This window comes from Nicotiana tabacum, chromosome 1 (genome assembly GCF_000715075.1).
Source record: "Nicotiana tabacum cultivar K326 chromosome 1, ASM71507v2, whole genome shotgun sequence".
Taxonomy (NCBI): Eukaryota; Viridiplantae; Streptophyta; class Magnoliopsida; order Solanales; family Solanaceae; genus Nicotiana; species Nicotiana tabacum.
Window position 1 is genome coordinate 196,099,061 of NC_134080.1, and position 5,431 is coordinate 196,104,491.

At 32.4% G+C, this 5,431-nt stretch overlaps 1 long non-coding RNA gene across 1 annotated transcript; it reads left to right on the forward strand.

Annotated features, from left to right (window-relative positions):
• Positions 1–940: 940 nt before the first annotated feature.
• LOC107819451 (uncharacterized) lies at positions 941–3,495 on the forward strand. Its single transcript, XR_001655715.2, has 2 exons — positions 941–1,360; positions 2,211–3,495. It is a non-coding gene; the product is annotated as an uncharacterized LOC107819451 (long non-coding RNA).
• The last annotated feature ends 1,936 nt before the right edge of the window (positions 3,496–5,431 follow it).

A 5,431-nucleotide genomic window follows, 5' to 3' on the forward strand; every position in this document is an offset into this window, starting at 1 on the left:
ATAACAAAGTTTAACTTTATGACATCACTCATTATAAGTAGAGTTTGTGGGTGATTTATTATTTCTAAGATTACGAGGTATAATTTTTATAAAAATTAGAATTATAACATAGCCAAAGTGTAATAAAAAATAAAGAAAAATAATTAAAAATGAAATAAAATATAAAAAACTATGTAGAAACATCTGAAGTAAAGATTGGGAAATGAGAAATGAGGAAATAAAAATAAATAATATAAAAATAATATTTGAAAAAAAATTTAACGTTAAAAAAATAAACTAAAAAGAAAAAAAAGAGTAGGAATAAAAAGTAAATTAAAAAGAAATTGAAAACCTGGTAATTACATTATGTAATTACTAGCAATTCTCAGCTCCCCCTTTAGAATTATAGAATATAATTACACCCCTCCAATTATATCCACTTACATGTTGACTAAGTAATTATTTAATTAGACAAATATGCCAAAACAGTATAATTACACCCAAATCCAATTATAGGATGACTTTCCAAACAAGCTCCCAAAATAAGTACTCTCTCAGTTCCGATTTATGTAAAATTTCCTTTTTAGTCTGTTCCTAAAAGAATGACAATTTTCTAAATTTGGAAATAATTTAGATTAAACTTTCAATTCTACCCTTAATGAGAAGCTTTTATAACCACACAAATACTCTAAACCCTCTTTTGAGTTGTTTAGGATTATATATTTTAAAAAAAGTTATTTTTTCTTAAATTTTGTACCCAGTCAAAAAAATTCACATAAATTAAAACACGGATATAGTAATAATTTTATTGTTGAGAAAGGAGGTGAGAAGTGGAGGGGATGGGTGGGGGAGGGGTTCGTGGTCATTTCTGGAAGTCCAGCTGGTAGGGTCAGAGTCTGCCCATAGCTTTTGTCCTGTTCACGTTTGGCCTTCAAGTCTTCAACTCCTTTTTACCCTCGTTATAATCACCCCAAACAACAAATCATTCTCTTCATCATCACACACACACTCTCTCTCTTTCTTCTCCCCCTAAAGGAAAGGCGAAAGTCTTGGGGGATAAAAAGATAAGAGACAGAGAGGAAACTACACAAATAAGCAACAAAAATACAACTCCTAACAATCAAGAAAGGGAGCTTTTCTATTGTGGGGAATGTTGTCTGGCTCGAGGAATCTTTAATCTTGATCAAATTCTTTACACAGATCTATCATTATATATGTTTTATATATTTTTTAGATCTTATATAGATCTATAATTGTTAGTTGTTAGACCTATGAATTTTGATCATATTTTTTTGCGTCGTCGGACCAGGCTTCATTCCCCTCAGAGATTGCTGCCATATATTAGTATCGCGATTAAGATCTTTTTTGGTATATAAATAAGGTGAGGCCCATGTTTAAGTTCTTTTTATTTTATTTGTTTGTCACTTATAAGTGCTATATTCAACATTTGGGACAAATTTGTACTTGTTTATTAACCTATTTTGGTATGTCCGTTATGTATCTGCAGATTGGTGTAATGATAAGGATCTTGACTTTAGTCTTTGAGTTCTGATTCTCATTTTTCATCATTACAACCTTTTTACATACTCTGTGTTTCATAACCTTAGGTTTCTTTTGTCAGTAAATAAGACATACTCCCTCCATTCCAGTTTATGTGAACTTATTTCTTATTTGATCCGTTCCAAAAAGAATGACTCATTTCTAAATATGAAAACAATTTAGCTTAAACTCCCAATTCTACCCTTAATGAAAAGATTTTACAACCACACAAATACTCTGGACCCCTTTTTTACTTGTTTAGGACCACAAATTACAGAAGTATTCATTTTTTCTTAAACTCTATGCCCAGTCAAACAAGTTCACATGAATTGAAACAGAGAGGCAGTACTTTTTTTTCATCATTGTGTTATGATTGTAGAATGATGGCTTTTTTGGTCTTTTTCTGCAAAATTTTCTGATCTGTTTTCTGGCTTTCTACTTTGCTCAATACCCTTTCTTCTTTTAATTTTCTGCACAAAGGTGCGCGCACACACACTAGATGGGATTAATCTTATCGAGATGCTATGTTTATGAATAACTTAACCATTTTATCTAACTTGTTTTACATTGCCATGTCTTAATGATTTACTTTGGTCAACTGAAGCACGCGTGAGTATTTATTTAGATCTTACGATACTCGGTGCATTAAGCTCCGGGTTTATTGTAGGCAGTCTTATCTTATATTTCTACAGGAGGTTGTTTTCATGGCTTGGACGTGACTTCCTGGTCACACGGCGATTCCCTGGACGTTACCTGTTACGCCAAGATTTATTGTATTACCTATATGACCATAAGCTTTTATTCCTCAAGTTTACATTTTATTACTGTATTGCCAGACTAATGAGTTTTGTTTGTGTACTGCTGGTGTAAAGTCTATATGTGCATTGGCTTCAAGTTTAGGCTTGTTCTTGAATATGAAACAGACTCACATAAGTGGTGCTTTTTGCAGTTTTATCGTCAACTCGAAGGCACATGTAACAACTGATTGATCTATTGATTAATCTTATATTCATTCACAGTTAATCATTTACACTATCAGTATAAATTAACTTGTTTTAAAAATGCTACACTTGTCTTATTTTGCAGGTTCTTAACACCATTGACTATGGGTAGCTTTAAATACAAAAAATTATTATACTTTCAATGTGAAAAAGTTAACCCTGAGAACACTACTTCTAGCGGTTGTATATGGAAAAGTATTTGCTACTATATTTTTGTTGCTATGATGCAGTACTGTTGAGTACTTAGTGATTGTTTTTATTTGTTTGTAAACAGGCCTAGGTTTAATTATTCTTATAGCTCTTAGGTTTGAGTTGGGAAAACAAGAGAGGAAAGTCATTAATGAATACACTGAAAAACATCTGACTGGAAATGAAGTGGTCTAAATGAATGACATAAAAAGGTGAGAGGTAGACATCCTGCTAAGAAAAAAGATAAGCTATGTAGACCTATAGGAGAGATAACAACAATTAAGTGTAGGCTTTCGACTACTTCCTGCATATTAAGAAAAACCAAAACAAAGTTCATTAAGAATCTAAAAAACCTAGATTTCTGAAGTAGTAATAACTCAGTCACATTTAAATCATTAATGATGAATGTTTCAAGAAAGTATGCAGTCATCTGGTAAATTGGTGTTTATCGCAATATTTGAATGTAAGCGCATTGCCGGCTCTCATGCTCTTTCAGCAACACCAAAAGGTGCATCATGAAGGACAGTTCGGTGCATCATGAAGTATTTGCGTCCACACAGAGTTCGAGGAAGAATCGCATCCTAAAAAGTGATGTAAGTGACCTACCCTAATGCAAGTATCAATGACTGATTTGACCACCTTTGAACCATCAGAAATTGTTAGAAGTCTTGGTGATTTTGAATCTTTTTGACTTTACAAGCTTGAAAGTGGGAATGTTAGCTTTTGTGTTACTAGTTTTTTACACCACATACACACCCGCAAAGAAAGTTAGCTCGATTTTGATGCATGAATGGTCCATTCGTTGACTATTTACTGTACATTGTTTGGTGCATTAAAGAAAAGCTTTGACACTATAACATATAAACTGTGCCTGTACCCATTAGTTGCAGCATAAAGGGATACTGATCTATCAATACACTGGGGAAAATCACTTTAATTCTTACTTTTATTTTTTTTATTCAAGCTAATACCAAAGCTATGGGATGTTTGGCACGATCCCTACCTGTAATATTTTATTATACCGTAAAAAAGATACATGGAGGACATAAACCTTAACTTTTAGCATCCAAGATGAGATGAAGAATGAGAGAACCCATTCTTGTACGTTGTGCAATATCAGCAATAATTAAAAGGAAGAGGACTACTCTTCTTTTTTAGAATTTTGTTTAATAATTAGAAAGATCAACACCATTCTCATATAGTTATGGTAGATATTAGCCATCATCAAAAAGGAAGTGACCAGAATGAAACTATAATACCCACTAAGATATTTGGTTGGCGTTTGGACAACATTTGGTTAAAGCTGAAAAAAAGGTATTCGAAGTTAAAATTATGTTTAGATATATATTTTACCGTAAGATATAGTTAAACAGTAGTGAGTAAAAACTATCATTTCACTTAAAATACTTAAAACAAGTTTATCAATATTCCACTAGTATGCAAATAATGATGGACAACTCAGAATTTGCAATATGAAAGTTTTCGTAGTAGTATGTTAAATGTCAAACTTTGGTCTTCGACAAATATATATAGCTGTATAGAAGACTTCTATTGTATTTCACCATTTAACTTCGAGAAGCTGTTTCGCTGTTGCCTTTGAATAATTCAAGTACTTTCGATCAATGGCTTAGTCAGAAATTTCACGAAGAGTATTCAAATTTTGAATAAATAAGTAATTTTTTTAATGAATAGGTGCACCAAAAAGTTTAACATAAATTTAGCTAAATCATAAAAACACTTGTAAAATGTAACGGCCGATAGATCATTTTGCGTACCAGTCTTAATTTCTGTGTTCCGAGACCTCTCATAACTTCATTTGATGTTTATTAATTTGCGTGCATAGTCCATGTCGTTTTCCAGAAAGCGTTTACATAAAATTTTGAAGAAAAAGTGATTTTTTACTTAAAATAAGGCTTGAGTTGACCACTATCAACGTTTGTGGTAAACGACTTCGGATCGGTATTTTGACGACTCCCATAGATTCGTATGATCTTTTTGGACTTGTATGCTCGTTAGGTTGGGGTCCGGGGTGACCCGAGCGCGTTTCAGCACATTATGTGAAAGTTTCTGAAAAATGAGTTTTCATGTTAAATATCTTAATTTTTGATGATCGATTCTTGTTATTTAATGTTATTTTGATGTAGCGAGCGAGTTTATATGATATTATTACACGCGTGTGCATGTTCGGTGTAATGATACAACCGGTCGTTTTGAGCTTTAACATTCCATTCAATGGTCTAAGACTTTGAGTATCTTTATAAGATGTATTATGACTTGAGTGTATCGTCGGTTTTGGTTTTCAAGTGGTTCGGGATTGATTTTGAAGAATGACTCTTTATTTGGAAGCTTTAAGTTGGAAGAGTTGACCAAGGTTTGACTTTTGGGTAAACAGACTCGAAATCAGGTTTTGATTGTTCCGATAGATTCGTATGTTGATTTTGAACTTGAATGTATATTCAAATTTGATTTTGGAAGTTCCTAGAAGAATTCGACACTATTTGTCGAAAGTTGGTAATTTGAAGAACTTAAGAGTTCATAAGTTTGACCAAGAGTTGGCATTGATGTTATTATACTTCAATTGGTGTTCTGAGACTTTGGATAGATTTATATAGTTGAACTGAACTTGTGTGCAAAGTTTGTAAGTAATCTGAAGTGTTTAAATGTGATTCAGACACTCTTTTGAATTTTTTAAATATAATTTTCCATAGGTTGAGATTGTTGTA